Consider the following 17,742-nt stretch of genomic DNA (forward strand, 5'->3'; position numbering starts at 1 on the left):
GCTGTTTATACCCATATCATGATGAGGTTTGCGCAAATGTTATATCATCTACAAACTACGGGCTATATACTGGAATTAAAAAAAAAAAGGGTATACTAGTAATGGCGGCAATCAGTGACTTATAGCGGGGCTGTGATATTGCGGTGGACAATCAGACACTGACACTTTTGACACTTTGCGGGAATCGGTGACATGAACACAGTGATCAGTGCTAAAAATATGCACTGTCACTGTACTAATGACACTGGCTGGAAAGGGGTTAAACATCTAGGGCGATTAAAAGGTTAACTGTGTGCCTAGCCAGTGTTTTGCTGTAAACCGTGTACTGCTTTTACTCTGAGAAGTTTGTTTAGAAGAAGCTTTGCAGGGACACAAAATCCATCCCTCCCCTGTCAGAACAAAGCTCTGCCTTGTTTACATAAGCAGAGCTCCATTCTGTGTCTCTTCCTAACGATCAGCGGGTGCCGGTGGACATCTAGTGCCCAGCACCTGCAGATCTGCTTCTGCTGTGAGTAATCCCATCTAGGGGGAAGTGCAGAATTACGTATATATATATATATATATATATATATATATATATATATATATATATATATGTGATTCTGCACAGAAGAGCGGCCCTGTAGCAATATATCTGCTATGGGGTTGTCAGCAAGTGGTTAACGCTTACACCATCCTGCAGCAGAAAAGATCGCCATAATTTATATGAATGGACAAACTGCAATACCTCTTTTCATCTGCAGAGGTGCTGCAAGAAAAAGTATAAGGTTTCCTTTTCTTGGCTTTTAAGCTACAAACCTTCGTGTGAATTTAGTAAATGTTCTGTCTTAACCTGCTGCATTAGCTCCTCCTGACCTTTTATTATTTCTTCTATTTTTAAAAAAAACCCTGTGTAATATATGGTATATTCTTGGGAAAGTGTTCTGCAGCTATTCTCTTAATGTTTTTCCACAGTGGTTCTGTACATGTAAAGCAGACATAACAATGAGAAATTCTCAGTAAATACAGTCATTTCCAGAGCCCAGCACACTTTGGCAATTAAACCACAGCAGACACAGATTTTATTTTATGCCCAACAGCAATTGAACGTGAATCTAATAACAGCAAGTGCAGGTAATTAACAGCAAAAAAACTCGCAGTCCCCTAGAAACAAGCTGTTTTTCTCATGTGCTCGTGTGCTTTTAATGGGAGGCTATGATAGGAAAAAGAATGCAGTGTGAGGCTCATGCCACAGCATACAACACGTTGTTTGAGCCTGAGTCACAGCAGTAAGTTCAGTATCTTGAGTCACTAACCACTGAGCCATTAGCCGCAAAGGGGAATCCTAGAGAGTCATCTATCAATCTACAGCACACTCCCAGGAACTCTACTTCTTTGCCCTACAGCTATTTCTCATGCTAATCCATTTTGCACTTATGTACATTATTTATGGATTATAATATAACCATCATTCCGTGTTTTTTCAGCTAATTTTTTATTCTGGTAACATAAAAGGCTCCAGTGAACAAAAATAAAACTCTTAAAATGTTAGTTTTTTTCCATGGGTTTTCTAGGCTAGCGTCATTAATGAAAGGGGTTCTTCAGTCTCCCCCAAACAAATTAAAAGTCAGCAGCTACAAATACTGTACCTGCTGACTTTAAATAAAAGGACACTAACCTGTCCAGTGATCCAGGACTGTCCTCACCCACCTGAGTCTTCATCGGGTTTCAGGTTCTCGCTATCACCATGCTAACTGTGAAAATCCGGCTGTGACTCCTTGCAGCTTCACAGCCGGCTCCCCACTACGCATGTGCTGCTTGCTCACTGTGAATGGCCCCGCAGCCTTCTGGGAACTGTGACGTGTCCCAAAAGGCTACGGGTAGGGGGAGGAGAGCGGGAAGTGGGAGCAAAATTAGATACCTGCTCCCCCCTCAAAAAAAATAAATGTTTTTGCTATTTTAACTAGATATTAGTATAATTTTATTCCATGTGCTGTCTGTTTACCTTACCTTGTAATGAAAGGCTCATATATTGTGGCTGCAGTTTGTAGCATCATGGCTAATCAATTCCCTTATGTACATGGTTTGCTACAGCTAGCTTGTCTCTAAGCACCAAAGGGACAAGACAATTCATGTTTCGCGTAACAGCATCCATTTTATCCATTCCATTTGTGTTGCATCACAAATGTGGGGGCGCTAATGTAATGTAATCTTCCAGCTGCATGGTGTGTCTGTGAATGCTCTACCTGCTTGCGTGTCAGAACCATTTAGCTTTCTCCTGCACCAGCATTAGAATAAGAGACCCAGTGATTGTGGGATATGTAGTTTTCTCAAAGGAAGTGTCAGTTCTAAAACTACAAACAGGGGTCATGCATTAACCTGTGCAGTGCCATGCCCTGTGCTTCATGTTTCTACACAAACAGCAACTGCTGGCAAAGGAATGTGAAGATTTTCTGTACTATAGGCTGTGCATACAAGGCAATTAATCCCACCATAAACCTATATGATCAATGCACATTCTAAAAAAAAAAAAAAAACCACAAGGTGCAGGCAGGGAGGTTTATAATGCCTTTACAGTTTATAAAACATTTTAATGACTGGGTTTCCATATACTTTAACATGTTAAAGTAATTTCAAAATCCATTTATAATATTTTTAAACCCTCAGATAGTAATCCTGCCATTAAGCTTCCTGGTTATGAACTTTCTGTTAAAAGACAACAATGCCATGTTTCTGTATTGTTCTTCTGCACTATTACTCTGCCACATGTGTATTTTCACAATAAAGTATGAATTTGTACTTTGTCCATGCCTCTGAAAAATGCCAACATGTCGGGTGAACTTTACCAAAATCGTTTTTAGTAGGTTGGATAGAGCCACCTATATGTCCTGCTTCTCTGGACATAATCCAGGTGATCACTAAAGAACATGGTTTGGAGACAGGTGGCCTACCCTGCACTGCACAGAATTAGCCCCCCTCTTAAGAGAAGTTTATTCACTAGCAGAACATGGCATAAACACAGTAGACTGCAGCCCATTCTATTTGAAACAGGAAAATTCTTTAGCATGGGTAACATGTCATATTAGCAAAATGTTTGCAAAGGCTGCAGACACAAACACAAATTTCATATTACAGGCAGTTTAGTGTAGAACAGTAAATGTATTGCTGCCACTCACATTTCTTAATTCATTAGTTTAGCGTAATCCGACCAATGGCGGTCACGGTCTGGCTGGTTTGCCTTATTTAATAAGTCTAATAATAGAATGTGGCAGAAATAGCCACACAAACAGCATTTGTTACCTGGAAGGCTACGGAAACATTTAGTTGGTTTAAACTGAAAACTGCTTTGAACATTCATTATAAATGCTCATGGGCTTCCCCACTTTGATGGTCAATAAAACTTAGTTTAAGTTTAAAAGTATTGATGTGTTGAATTCTATAGAAATTATTGAGACTGCATTCTATGCAGTAGGGTAAAAAAAACCTTCTGCATGCAGCTTCTCCCACAGCCCCCTCCCCCCCCCCAACTACATACTGGAGCGTGATCTTGATCCAGGGATGTGCACGAGAGCCAACTCACTTGCTACTCATTGGCTCAGATAATGCTAATGCTGTTAATCAAAGACAATGAGGGGGCAGGGGGTGGGGCCAAGCCCCGCTCTGTGTGTCCTATAGACATTAGTGTCTTATGGGCACACAGAGCAGGCCTCAGGAGTGAGCATGCACGAGGGCCGCCATAGAAAGGGACTTGATATGGGGTCACTAGGCAGGGGGTGGAACCAGGAGCGCCGGCAGAGGACCCCAGAAGAGGAAGATCAGGGCTGCTCTGTACAAAACCATTGCACAGAGCAGGTAAGCATAACATGTTTGTTATTTTAATTTAAATTAAAAAGAGTAAAAAAGAGTAAGATCTTGTTCTAAGCTCAGATAATAAAACCAGACTTTTTGAAATACATTGATCTTCAATTAATTATAAACATCAGTGTAACATGAAGTGTCATAAACATATTCGGTGTTACTGGGTATAAACAGCATTGCTTAAAAAAATAAATAAATAAAAAAATAACGCCCCTTAACACTTTAGACATGATGTTGGGCCAAAAATGAAGAAGGGGTAGATGAATGACAGGATCTCCTTTGGCCACTTACAGAACGCCATGCACTCTGAAAGAAAAACACTGGAAGTTTTTTGAATGGATGTAGGCATAGGAAGGGAGATGGTGGGGAAAGACGAGTGGCATGATTATTTTTCAGTCGCAGCACCTAACCCCCTCAACGCTGGAAGATCACCACTATGAGGACTATTCAGTATCATTGGAGGCAGTTTTTTACAGTAACTAGCAGCATGCGAGACATGGGATACGCTTTATCAGAGGCAAATTATGTGATTGGTGCAGAGTTTCGGAAAAAAAAATATACATTTTTTTTATACGAGTTCAAATTTAAAATTAGACCTGAAAACTAAATTATGGAAGGTCCTCTTCCTTCTCTCTCCCCAAGCAGCCAATAAGCGCCTCTACCATACACAGATCCTGCCCTGAGCTACATCTGTATCACAACTAGTAGGAAAATTGCTGGCTTCTTTGTCTTAGTAGACATAAACATAGTGGTGTTCATTTACTAAAAGTAAAGACTACAAAATCTGGTGCTGCTCTGCATAGCAACCAATTCGCTTCCTTGTTTTTTTGTGTGCCTCAAAGCAAAAGCTGACCCCCCACTATGACCCCTTGCTTCCAGTGTGCGCCAAGATACTCCAAGAGCCTAAAAAGTTATTTCAGATCTTTATTTACACATTGAGAGGGTAATTCAAAAGAGTTTTGGGAAACTGTCCACATTCAAGTTAAGGCCTAACCAAATTTTAAGGAAAATTTTTAAAAACATAATAAAACAAATGTAGTTGTAAAAACATAACCTTAGCCTACCTTAAAAATGGATAGCCTAAGTCAGTAGGGCAGTGGACAGTGTCAGTCAGCACAGCAGTGGATGGTGTCAGTAGGGCAGAGAGGTTGGTGTTAATCAGACAGTGAATGGTGTCAGCCAGCAAAGCAGAGGACAGTGCTAGTATGACAGTGGACTTTATCAGTAGGGCAGTGGATGGGGTAAGTAGAGAAGTGGATGGGGTCAGTAGTTTTTTTATTATTTTTATTTTACAATTTTATATGCTATTTTTTTTTTTTTTTTACAATATCTTAGGAGGCTTTGGTGAAGTATCAGGGGTCTAAATAGACCTTTGATATTTAATCTTGGAGATAGAGAAAGGAGATTGAGGACACAGCCCTCAATCTCCAACTCTGCAGCCTCAGCTGCACATAATGAATAAACAGGAATAGCTCTGTGCAGAGCTTCCCGTTCATTCACAAACTTAAGCATAATAAACACAGATTACTACATTTTAGTAGTGAATGAACACTGAGTCATCTGTACCAATCACTCACTCAGAAATGGAAGGGCCGGTAAATGAGATATTTACCGGCCCTTTCCCCTGCTCTTCATCCTCAATTGTTCCATGGAGCAATGGGCAAGAGAGGAGAAGGGGGGACAGGGGTGTACACAGGGGCCTGGGGGCAGCTGGAAACAAGTAACCTGGAAAGGAGAAACTGATGCCTTCCTTATTCTTCCTGCAGCCGCTGAATGCTGGTGGGAGGGAGAGGAGGGGAAGCAGGCTTTCAGTGGCTAGAGGAAAATTAAGGGCATCAGTTCCTCTATATGCTGCCCCTCCTATTCAGGTGTAGAACCAAATGAGACAGGGGTTCCACACGGGCCCCAATAAGCATTGGGCAGGGTCACAAATGCAACCCCTTTAGCTACGCCAGTGTGTCACAGCTTAACTGAACGAGCTGCAGTTAGAAGCAGATTGGACTCCATTTTGCACTCTCCAGTAAATCAACCCCAATGAGTCTACAGATGAAAGGAAATTTGAACTGGTAGAAGCCTTGATGTTCACAGTATGCTTTTACAGCATACTGTAAAGGTTCTATATGCAAACATGCTTTACTTGACTGAGTATATGAGACGATACCCGGTTTTAAAGCTTTACACTTTAAACTAAAAATTTGCAGTCATGCATGTGGGCTATTTGCCAGGCTGACCAAGTCGCCTGACAAGTCGTATTAGTGTGAACCGGCACTAAATCACAAGCTGTACTGATTCACAAAATCAAAAAGCAATACAAAAACTGAACAAACCCAGAAAAAAAAAAAAAAACAGTCAGAATATTTTATTCTTTGATCTGACACAAACATTAGGAAGAACCTGTGACAACTGAGCTAATGCAACAGTCAGAATATTTATTATTAAAATGTAATATAATGGGGCAGTCTTCCTTAAATTAACTCTGTTGTAAAAAATAAAAAACATACTTCGCAATCTTGGCACATGTGCTTCAGATCCTTTCATTAACACATCTATGCCAGCTAAAGGCTCTTCAGTATCTGACACACTTCAGGGGTGTTGGATCCCTCATCTTCAGCTGAACACCATGGTTCCTCTGCTACATAACTACTGTGTCTTGTAGTGATGTAGTGATGCATAGGCTGGCATATAGAACCACAGCTCCTGAAACTGTGTTGGATGCCAGGGTAAGAAAGGTCCAAGCCAGGCAATGGGACAGGTAAGTATTATTCTTACTGATAACAATAGTGCAGCACAACATTTTTTTTGTATTTTTTATCCTGTCAGAACCTGATGCTTCAACTTGTGTTAGGGGGTCACCTGAAGGCTGACAGCTACCGCTCTAGGCTGCCCAGCTTCTAACATTTTCTCCTAGTTCCCGCATGGGCAGTCTGAGGTCAGGCAATTGACATCTTAAATGTTTCAAACACTTGTAAAATGCAAGGCTTGTGAAAGTATGGTGCATTTCAGTCAGATTTTTTGTAAACATACCCTAATCTTTTTGGTTCCTATGGGATACTGTACTTCGAATAAGCAGCGCTTTGACAATGTATAAACAAAAGTAATGAAATCACTGAATATATCTCTTATTGTTCTATTTTATTTTTGCACATGTTTAGCTTTTCCTTGGGACAATCGCTGCAAGAAAAATCAAGCAGTACAAGTCACGATAGTATTAAAACAATTCAAGAGTCTGCCACACAATGACTGCTGTGTAAACAGAATGCCAGTCTTCAAACATCATCATATCTTGATGTGTGAGTGCAGTGTGAAAATTATTGCTTGCCAAATTCCCTCCATTCAAAGCTGTAGCAGTACAATATATTACTAACAATGTGAGCACATAAAGAATTCCAGAAAAATACTCCACCACCCACCATCCTTTCATGTATATACCTCGTTCTGCTTCATTTTACGGTCACCCCTGACATTGCTTTAACGCATATATAATATAATATAAGGTCATCCCATTTACCATGAAAAAAGAAAATCAAAACAATCCCCTGTACTTTTTTGCAGAGTTATTCATGTTTGGAGTTTTTGTTGTACATGCATTATATTGATGATTTTCTGTTGATGGATAGGATTATTCTTTCAGTGTAATTATAATTTAGATGTATCCATTCAAAGATGCGTGGTCTAAAGCAGTGGTCTCCAGACTGTGGCCCTTTGCTTTCTTTTATCTGGCTGCTGGGGAACCAATTTATCCACTGACACCAATGAAGGGGCACAATTCCTCCCAATCACTCCAACGGTGGGGTGCAACTTCTACCAATGACATCAATGATGGGGCACAGTTCCTTCCAATGACACCAACAATGGGGCCCAATTTCTCCCAGTGACATTAACCACTTGCCGACCACCGCCCGACTATATACGGCGGCGGTCAGCCCCTCCCAGGCAAAGTGAGGTACCGGTACGTCACTAGCCTGGGAGCGAATAGGGGGCGAGTGCGCGCCGCCGGAGGCGCACTCTCGCCTCCGCTCGTACCCGAAGAAGCCAGCGCGTGTGACCGGCGGACCCGATGTCTGCCGGTCACTCGCGATCGTTGGGTAGAGAGGGAGAAAGGCAGGCGGCTAATGTAAACAAAGCCGCCTGTCACTCTCCCCTGTGTAAAAGCACAGATCACTCGGTCCTGCTATGTATGACCGTTGATCTGTGCTGTTACACACAAAGCCACATCCAATCACAGTAAGAAGCACGCCCCTAGGGACACACTTAACCCCTCCTTCTCCAATAAAGTTAACCCCTTCCCTCCCAGTGTCATTTTTACAGTAACAGTGCATATGTATAGCACTGATTACTGTAGCAATGTCACTGGTACCCCCAAAAGTGTCAAAAATGTCAGTCAAGGGTCCGATCTGTCCGCCGCAATGTCGCAGTACCGCCAAAAAAAAAATTGCAGATCGCCGCCATTACTCGTTAAAAAAAAAAACAATAAAAATGACAAAAATCTTTCCCTTTGTTAGTAAACGCAATAAATTTTGCGCAAACCAATCAAAATACGCTTTTTGCGATTTTTTTTTTACCAAACATATGTAGCAGAAAACAAATTGGCCTAAAATGTTAAAAAATTTTGATTTTTACATTTTTTTTGAGGGATTTCATATAAAAAAATGTGAAAAATATTGTTATTTTTGCAAATTGTCGCTCTTTTTTTGTTTATAGCGCATGATCAAAAAATCGCACAGGTGATCAAATACCACCAAAAGAAAGCTCTGTTTGTGGGAAAAAAAGGACGTCAATTTCATTTGGGTACAGCGTCGCACGACCGCGCAATTGTCCGTTAAAGTCACGCAGTGCCGAATCGCAAAATAGGCCCTGGTCAGGAAGGGGGTAAAATCTTCCGGGGTTTAAGTGGTTAATGATGGAGCACAGTTCCTCCCAATGACACCAACAATGGGGCCTGATGACATCATTGATGTGGCACAGTTCCTTCCAATGACACCAACAATGGGGCCCAATTTCTCCCAATGACACCAACGTTAGGGCACAATTCCTCCCACTGACACCAAAGATGGGGCAATGTTTACTCCCACTGATGTCGAGACATTTGCTACTCCTGATGGTCCCAATCCGGCCCCCATAAAGGAAGGACAGTAAATTGGCCCTTTGTATAGAAAGTTTGAAGACCCCTGGTCTAAAGCAGTGCATACATTGGATAAATATTTATGAAAAGCCACCATTCCCAAAACATAAACCACATCCTAGTTTTAGGGAAGTGATTTCACATGTGAATGTGTAACTTGAGCAGGTTCTACTGCAAATAAACCAGAAAGTCTGGAGCTCCTGGTATGATTGTATTGCTTTAGGACAGATTGCCTTCAATAGATTATATTCTTATTCACGGCAAAGCATCAGTTCTCAAACTTACCTGAAGTTGTTCCACAATGTAGTCATTTATTAGAACACCGTTTTTACAGTGCTGTCAATACGTAGTCTGCTTGCTGAAGAAATCCTCCTTGTCCAAATGTTACTTTACCACTTTAACACCACACATCAATCACCTGTTAAAAGAAATAATAGTTAAGTATCAGTTTATGCTTATATTTTTTAAACTTGCATTGAAGAGCTATATTTAGAGAAAAAGCACAGCTATAGAAGTATTTTATTTTAGTAGAGTAACCATCTATAGTTTTTTAAAAAAGATCATCTATAGTTGTCCGGGTGACAATTAGAAATCCAAAATGTTATAGTTTTTATAGAAAAAAATAAAAGGTAAGGACAATATTTCAATAATCAAAAAGATAATGATATTCTTCCTTGTACTGAGTCTATAGCAACTGCATATCTGGCTGAGGTTGCAGTTTCCTTTACAAAAACTATATGGCTTATCTTCTCTCTTGCCATTAATACCTTCTAAGTCACTGAGCAGGAAATAAAGTCAGAATTTCTGGCTTGCGTGCTTGTTCTAACCAGTGACTTAAAGTGCCAAAGCTATTGGATAAGCATGACAGCCAGGCAATCAGCATCTGTCCCCTCTAAAGAATATTTTAATATTTTCTATAGGAAAAGTCAGAGCAAAATAGATCATTTGTTGCCCATGTGCTCCAGGATTTTGGAATTCAGCTTTAGCTTTACCTCCTGATGAGATCTAGCATATAATTCCTCATGTCAGCTATACCAACACTATTAGTATAAAAGCAGAATGACACAGGGGACAGAAAATAGGAACCCTGGAAACACACAGATGATACTATACTCACTTAAAATTGATTTTGAAATGACACCCTCTTTTTTTATTACAATTTTACCTTATGCTGATCTTTGTGAATGACATCCCTAATAAGACTTGGAAAAATGTGCAAAAATTAATTCAGAGTTGATGAAAGCTCATTCCTCCAAATATACTTGAATTAACATGAGCACAGACGCTTTCCTGTAGACCGTTCACATTGCCAAAGCACGATAAAAGGTAGGAATCTGCATGAAGATGACTATGGCCTTCTACTGAGCAGGTAGCAGTTGCCATGGCATCCAGCATGTTAACACACAAATCCAACACTTCGAGAAATGCTGAAAATGATGGTGAGTAGGCGGTTGTGCAAAGATAACCGTTTTCTGTGTCTCCAATTAGATGTAATATTACCAAATAGTAGATGAAGATATTTTCATTGATGTTTAACAATTTCCAAATGTTATTAATATCCAAATGTTCCTTCTTTTATCACTACCATACATCCCCCAAAAGTACTGATGTAAAATGGTTAACAGCAGTCATTCTAATGTCAGGAACGAAAAATCGAATCAGAAAACATTACATTTTAGTTCTTTTAGTTCATGCTTACCATCTAGAAGTACATGTGTCTGGTGTATGTGACAATATTTTACATTCATTTTAGGCACATTTTAATTCTAAATGGGTGTGCTTAAATCAGTTACTGTTTAGTAGACCAAAGTGCCTAATACTTCATTTATATTGAATAATCAGGCTGTAATATACTATTTTCAGCATTCTAAAAAAAACTTATGTAAAATACAGCTCTGACTAAAACTACTGACAAGCAGATTTGCTTACAATGTTGTCGTCATAGTGTATAAATTATCTGTGAGAGTGAATAAATATTGTTAATCGCACTCAGGCTTGGCGTACACAGGCGATTTCTTTGCTATTTGCTAAAACGATCATTACCTTGAGATAAAGTGCTAGCAATTCATACATATAAGGAACAATAGAGTGTAGCATGCTCAAGTGAATAATTCTAAATTACAGAATGCTGTTCCAAATTTTGTAATAGCAATTAATCAAGGGAAAATCGCAGGAAATTTTGGTGGTACACTGGAAAAAAAAAAAGCTGGTGTGTGCAAGCCTTTAAGTAAAGCTGTGCTTTGCCTACCCAAGGTAAATCAACAGGTTCACTCTGTCCCCAGTGGTCTTTCTGTCCCCTGCCATTCCATCCCCAGCACTACATACTTCCCTTCTTTTCTGTCTCCTGCCATTCATTCCATTGCCAGCAGTACATACTTCCCCTCCTTTCTGTCCCTGCTACTTTGTTCAGCTGCCAAGAGTGAAGGATAGTCCTGTGTAAGCCAAGAGTGGCTGGAATTGTAGCCCATATACGTATATGTGTAAACAATGTATTCTTTTGATTCCATAAGAAAGAAAATATGTCCAAAGCATTAACAAAAACGTTACGTTTTGGAGAAATTGGTGAGTGGTTATAAAGGCTGTCAGGTTTTTTTTTTTGCTGTGTCCCATTAGGGTGATACACACTCTCATTTAGTCCTAATGCCCAATATCAATGGGGCTAAACAAGGGGGAGGAACTCAAATTTTAGGTTTCCACCAGAGCAATAAAAGAGGGTAAAACTTTCAATGGGGACAATTGTCTAAGATGTATTTCCCTTACCTTGTAGATATTTTCTCCAACTTCTACAGAGCATAGCTGAAGAAAAAAAATCAGACTACTTTCTTTTCAAACTGAAAAGAAAACTTTTGGCTTTAGTTATAAAGACGTGTATAAAGAAGTATCTAAAAAAAAAAAAAGACACTGTGCTGCAAAACGCAACCCAATTCTCATTTTCTGTTTTAACAAAAGGTATGGCTGCCTCAGAAGATCAATTTCAGGGTGCAGGCCATGCCAAGTTAATTACTGTTTTGCCTAAACTGATTTCCCTATTCAAAAAGTAGAAATGGCGTTCTGATGTTTTTTTAGACCCAAGGTCTGTTTAAGGTGCTAAGTGAAGGTGAGAATTCCCACCTAACAGAGTAATATTTGTTGTTGGTAATCCTATTCTAAAACTTTTATCTATATCTAGTAGCCACTTCAATAGATGCTCCATTCCTTAACACAAATTGCCAAAAAAAAGAATTAAATGTGCAGCTGCAACATAATAGTTACAGTAGAAAGACATGATCCCTGGTTGTTTGACCGAATATTAGAACGAGAAGCTTCATGAAGTAAGCAACATTGACTATGGCATGATTGTTAGACTGCTAATTCAACGCAGCAATCCTGCAGGAAAAAGCAAGTACTAGATAGAGATAATCCAATAAAGTGACCACTAAAGGTATATGTTATTTTAACTATGAAAGGTAAATGCATGTGGATTGAGAAGGCAAGACATCCAATACTTTAGTTAGAAATGTACTTCAAAATAATAGTCATTTGCTATTCAGCAAAACAACACCTGGAGTTGACAGACGCTGAGCCTACATTTACATACAAACATACGGTTACTTAGAAGACTCCTTCACTTATTATGCTTCATTACACAATTGTATGCTTCAGTAATATTCAGAGTATTAGGGGGTAATGCAATCTGCTACCTATGCCCCCCCACATACAGATTATTATATTCACAGCAGCATAATACGTGAGTAGTCTGCGCTATATATTATATATTTTATCAGATCTCAGTTAATGAAATGAGTACACAGGTTATGCATGTACTGTACATTACACCCCCGAAATCACTTTCATTCTATGGATTTTTTGAGTCTTAGTTATGCAAAGAAAAACAAAACAAAAATAATGACTGTACAGATATAGGCTTGCCAATTTGCTGAAAAGGAAACTATAATGGACTGGGGTCATTTTAAATGTAGTTCCTCTTTAGGTTTGTAGTTTCTAAAGTCCCCCCCCCCCCTCCCCACTCGTGTTTATCATTTCTCCCACTCTTTATTTTTATACATACACGCATCCTCTTCCTCCTCTTTTTCCTGTGGTGGTGGGTGCGTCCTCAATGCTGCAAAGAACGGCACCATGCAATGATGAAGAGCCATGCTTAGCAGAATTCTATTTTGAACCCAGGGCACTTTTAAAGGCCTACCCACAGGAGGCAGTTCCTTCAGACCCTGGGCTCACAGAAGTGATTTTAATTTCTGCTGAGTGTCATGCAAGCTAGAGGTGGAGCAGTTGGATTGCACAGCAATGCATATGTGGGTAACAGTACTCAGAGGGTGAGTATAACAGCAAGAGCTGAATTATTATACTTTATATCTACTTCAAATGTAAAGCTCTATCTGGTATGTACTATTCAATATTTACCTGGCCAAAATGTTTTACATTTTTTTTTTTTTTTATTCCTAACCATAGCAATACATGAAAAAGCAAAGCAAAAAAACCCCAAATCCAAATACACTGCCTATGAGCCTAAATGCTGGCATACAGTAATACAATCTCACCTGAAGGAGCTTAAAGAACTAAAGATCAGCTACTTTGCCTTAAAGTACATCTCTAGGCTCCCCCTATCCCTCACCCACCTCTAATCGATGGCATTACGAAAAAAACAAAACAAAACGTAATGCCATGTTTATGTACCCAAAGCCGAAGTCAAGTAATGCTCCAGATCTGAGTCTTCTTTCCTCTTCTGTTTACCGGAGGCCGTGTGCTTCTTTGGCTGTGCAACATAGACAGTTCCTATTGGCTTTCCAGCAGTGATCTTGAGATCCAGATGAGGATTGATGTCAGTGCAAGAGGAGTATCAGGTACTATCTGTACCAACACAATGGCAGCACTTGTTTGGTGATCCCTCACACCCAAAAAGGGCACTTGTGAGGGACCCAGGCTGTGGACATAGGCAAATATTTCTTGCTTCACAAGATAAGAAAAGAGCATGCAGTATGGGTTAGAAGTGGGTTCATGTTTGAACATGCAGTAAAGCATGCTGGTTATACTCACTGTGGAACCTAAGGGGTTAATCCTCTGAATTTTGTAAACAGGCTGCTTGATCCTTTATGCACAGATCCTCCTCTTCTTCCACTGACTCCAAAACATGTCCAGATAAGACAGAGCCTTTAGAGTCAGGCTGCACATGCTCAGTTTGGTGTGTATTGCTAGAGTAATTTTTTTTCTTGGAAGAGTGCAAATGAACAGCACAGGGCCAATCAGCACTGTCCAGACAGAGGGTCAGGAGCCCTGCAGCCTCATAGGAAAGCTCAGTGCGGTATAAAAACATCTTCCTACAAACTTCACTAAGAACTGATAGAAATCACAAGACTGCTAATACTGCTGATGAGAAAAGGTATTTATCAGTTTAGATTTAGTAAAATAATTGCATTTCCATGTTCTGTGTACTGTGGGAGACCAGATATAGTGAACGCAGGGTCCTAGATTTAGTAACACTTAACTGTACGTCCAAGCATTATCAAAATTTACTCCAAATCTCCAATCCAACCTCTAGCCAGTTTGACACCTATAGAGAAAGCCTAAGCATTGTTTTTCCTTTTTACCGTGTTCCTTTAGCAAGAAAAATGTTTTACTAAGTTTGATATCCCCAGTTTTCTAAGCGCCGGTTCACACTACCGCGACGCTACTTCCCGGGGCGACCTCCGAGATCGCGGTGCGAGCAGCACGCCGCGACCTCGGAGCGGCCGCCACGGACTTCATAACATTGAAGTCTATGGCGGTCGCCTCCTGGTCGCCCCAAAGAAGCTCCGGACCCTTTTTCTAGGTCGGAGCGACTTGTGTCGCTCCTATTAGAACGGGTCCGCAGCTTCCCTATGGGAGGCGACCTGCGAGGCGACCAGGTCGCCTCACAGGTCGCCCTAGTGTGAACCGAGGCTAAATGTCTTGCCAGGAAGCTACTACCTAATGCTCAGTTCCTATTTGCATTGGCACACCCAAGGGGCCTTTCCTTATACACAGTGTGTGGGCAAGCTCTTGGATATCAAGGCAGCGCTATCGTTTTGCTGGGAAAGAAAACAATGTATATAAAGTATATGTGGAAAGGGACAGAAAGGAGGGAGAAAGATAGAAGTTTTGTAGCACAAAATGTAGGATTGTCAATGCTGGTTGGGATTTTGTCGCAGCAAAGGCACCGTATTGTCAACTTAACCATTTGGGGACCACCTACGGAAGATACTACGGCAGAGCAGCCCCCCCTGCACCGGATCTGGGGCACAAGCTAATCAGCAGGTTCTGGCAAATAACATAGGAGAGCTCTGTGTAGGTAAACAACACAGTGTTCTCTTCTGACAGTGGTAATGTGCCATTTTTCGTTCTCCTTGAAAAGCAGGGAGTAAAAACCGGCACATCACTTAGTGAAAACACACGCATTAAACATTGTAGGTGCACAGTTAACCCTTTCCAAGCCAGTGTCATTAGTACAGTGACAGTGCATATTTTTAGCACAGATCACTGTATTAGTGTCACTGGTAATGTCAGTGGCAGTCAGTTCCTACCCAGTACCACTATAAGTCACTGATCGCTACCATTAGTAGTATAAAAAAAGGTTCCAGTATACAGTATCTCATAAAAGTGAGTACACCTCTCACATCTTTGTAAATATTTTATTATATCTTTTCATGTGACAACACTGAAGAAATTATACTTTTCTACAATGTAAGGTAATGAGCGTACAGCTTGTATAACAGTGTAAATTTGCTGTCCCCTCAAAATAACCCAACACACAAGTGAGTACACCCCTAAATAAAAATGTCCAATTTTGGCCCAAAGTGTCAATATATTGTGTGTGCCACCATTTTTTTTCCAGCACTGCCTTAATCCTCTTGGGCATGGAGTTCACCACAGCTTCACAGGTTGCCACTGGAGTCCTCTTCCACTCCACTCCATGGTGACATCACAGAGCTGGTGGATGTCAAAGACCTTGTGCTCCTCCACCTTCTGTTTGAGAATGCCCCACAGATGCTCAATAGGGTTTAGATCTGGAGACATTCCTTGCTAGTCTATCACCTTTACCCTCAGCTTCTTTAGCAAGGCAATGGTCATCTTGGAGGTGTGTTTAGGGTCATTATCATGTTGGAACACTGCCCTTTGGCGCAGTCTCAGAAAGGAGGGGATCATGCTCTGCTTCAGTATGTCACAGTACATGTTGGCATTCATGAGGCTCCCCAGTGTCGGCAGCCCTCATGTAGCCCCAGACCATGACACTCCCACCACCATGCTTGACTGTAGGCAAGACACACTTATCTATATACTCCTCACCTGGTTGCCACCACACACGCTTGACACCATCTGAACCAAATAGGTTCATCTTGGTCTCATCAGACCACATGACATGGATCCAGTAATCCATATCCTTAGTCTGCCAGTCTTCAGCAAACTGTTTGTGGGCTTTCTTGTGCATCATCTTTAGAAGAGGCTTCCTTCTGGGACAACAGCTATGCAGACCAATTTGATGAAGTGTGCGGCGTATGGTCTGAATACTAACAGGTTGACCCCCCCACCCCTCCAACCTCTGCAGCAATGCTGGAAGCACTCATATGTCCATTTCCCAAAGACAACCTCTAGATAGGACGCTGAGCATGTGCACTCAACTCCTTTGTTTGACCATGGCGAGGCCTGTTCTGAGTGAAACCTTTCCTGTTAAACCGCTGTATGGTCTTGGCCACCATGCTGCAGCTCAGTTTCAGGGTCTTGGCAATCTTCTTATAATCTAGGCCATCTTTATGTAGAGCAACAATTATTTTTTTCAAATCCTCAGAGTGTTCTTTGCCATGAGGTGCCATGTTGAACTTCAAGTGACCAGTATGAGAGAGTTAGAGCGATAACACCAAATTTAACACACCTGCGACCTTGTAACACTAATGAGTCACATGACACCGGGGAGGGAAAATGGCTAATTGGGCCCAATTTGGACATTTTTCACTTAGAAGTGTATTCACCTTTGTTGCCAGTGGTTTAGACATGAATGACTGTGTGTTGAGTTATTTTGAGGGGACAGAAAATTTACACTGTTATACAAGCTGTACACTCACTACTTTACATTGTAGCAAAGTGTCATTTCTTCAGTGTTGTCACAATAAAATATTTACAAAAATGTGAGGGGTGTACCCACTTTTGTGAGATACTGTATATACCATCGTTTGTAGATGCTAATCATGCTATACCTTTCAAGCAAACCAATATACTGTATATACCATTGTTTGTAGATGCTAATCATGCTATACCTTTCAAGCAAACCAATATATTTTTCTTTTACCAAAGACATGTAACAGAATACATTTTGGGCTAAATTTATGACGAAATTTAAAAAACATTAAGGAAGATTTTTTTACCTTTTTTTTTTATGCTTTATAAGCTGAAAGTAAAAACTATTATTTTTTTCAAAAATGTTGGTCTTTTATTGTTATATAGCATTGACTGATATACATTTCATTTGGGTACGGCGTTACACGACTGCGCAATTGCCAGTTAAAATAGTGTAGTGTGGTTAAACAAGAGCCCACTGGGTTTCTGAGAAAATCAGCAGGTATATTTCTTGCAATAATTTATGAATAATGGAGAAATGTACATGTATTGTAGATATGTACTGAATATGTGACACATCAAGAGATTACATGATCAGTTTTCCAGCATTTACATTTTATGACCAAATAGAAGGAAGTGCATTGTAGTGGCTTATTATACTTATTTACTTACTTTTTTTCTGGAATATAATGTTTATATGCTATTAAAAAGGACTACTG

General features: G+C 40.4%; 1 protein-coding gene across 2 annotated transcripts in view; it reads right to left on the reverse strand.

Moving 5' to 3' along the window:
* The window catches only part of BACH2 (BTB domain and CNC homolog 2), a 338,775-nt gene extending 329,420 nt beyond the window's left edge, over positions 1–9,355 (reverse strand). The window contains exon 1 of one of the 2 annotated variants that reach the window (XM_082250238.1): positions 9,245–9,355. The gene's annotated coding sequence lies outside the window, so the exon portion shown is untranslated. The remainder of the gene's footprint in view (positions 1–9,244) is intronic. The other variant, XM_082250239.1, reaches the window with a different exon arrangement.
* Positions 9,356–17,742: the final 8,387 nt, after the last annotated feature.

This window comes from Pelophylax lessonae (assembly GCF_965119305.1).
Source record: "Pelophylax lessonae genome assembly, chromosome: 3".
NCBI classification, from domain to species: Eukaryota; Metazoa; Chordata; class Amphibia; order Anura; family Ranidae; genus Pelophylax; species Pelophylax lessonae.